Source organism: Alligator sinensis, unplaced genomic scaffold (assembly GCF_000455745.1).
Source record: "Alligator sinensis unplaced genomic scaffold, ASM45574v1 scaffold673_1, whole genome shotgun sequence".
Lineage (NCBI taxonomy): Eukaryota > Metazoa > Chordata > Crocodylia > Alligatoridae > Alligator > Alligator sinensis.
The window spans coordinates 662,819-664,008 of NW_005842829.1; positions in this window are offsets into that span (position 1 = coordinate 662,819).

Consider the following 1,190-nt stretch of genomic DNA (forward strand, 5'->3'; position numbering starts at 1 on the left):
TTTCTGAAGCACCCTCGATGACACACGAGGGAGGGAGGCACTGCAGAAGCTGGTGCTGGAGACCACTCCCCATTTGCATGTTACCAGGGCCCCTGCAATCACAGCACCAGCTCTGCTTTCCCACAAGCTGGAGTTGACTTGTTGTCCTCTGTGTCCAGGTCCCTCTATCCTGGAAACACTCCCTCTGCTGTGGCCCCCAGGGCTTGCTACTCCCTGGCACAACCTGCCCATGGTGACTTGCAGAGAAGTAGTGGAATCTCCGTCACTGGAGATTTAGAAGTGAGCTAGATAAGCATTAGTCAGGGATTATCTAGAAGTAGCTGTGCCTGGCGTGCGTCATGAAGAGCAGCAATTGGAAGCTCAGGAGCCCTATGCATGCCACTGAGAGGTAACGAGTTCTGCAGCCTAGAGCTGGTGGATCTTGGAGAGGCTCCAGAGCAAAACACACGCTGCACTGTGGAGGCCCTGGGGGAGGGCAACTGGGCAGGGAGCACAAGCCTGGAGCATGCACCTGCCCTGCCCCTGTCCCGCACACAGATCGGGGGGGGGGGGGGTGCAGGTTACCCCTGTCCTTCAGGAGTGCGTGCTGTGGTGGGGAGTCAGCCCCACCCCCTGCCCCCAAGCAAGCCACCTGTGGCCTTGTCCTGCTCCTCACCAGGGCTCTGAGGCCTAGGTTGTGTGGGAGCACGGGCAAATACACCCAGGACCCCAGGAAGGCTACTGGGCCCCAGCCTCCCCTACCCACCTGGGGTTGCCTGCTGCAGCCAGAGGGTGCCCAGCACAGGCGTTCTCTGGGGACAAGAAGCAGTGGCAGGAGGTTTCCTGCTGCTAGTTGGCCCTGGGGAACCAAACATCCACACTCATCTGGATACAGCCAGGGTGTCGTCTACCTTGATATTGGGAGTATCTGAACGCCTAGGCCTAATGAGGCTGAAGTTGGCTCCTTATTCCCAGTTCCTTTTCCAAAGCTAATCTAGACCCAATAAAAACTTATTAATGAATTCCACACCCTAAAGAGAGAGAAATTAATATCCCACGTCAAGTACAGAGCCTTAAATGAAGGTCAGATTAGGATGGGGTAAAATACTTCTTGGGCCACCCCAAATTTTATGGCAATGCCACTGGAGGACTGTCCCAAAGAAGCATGACCACAGTCCCACCAGGCCCAAAGCACGGTTTGGCCGTGCTAG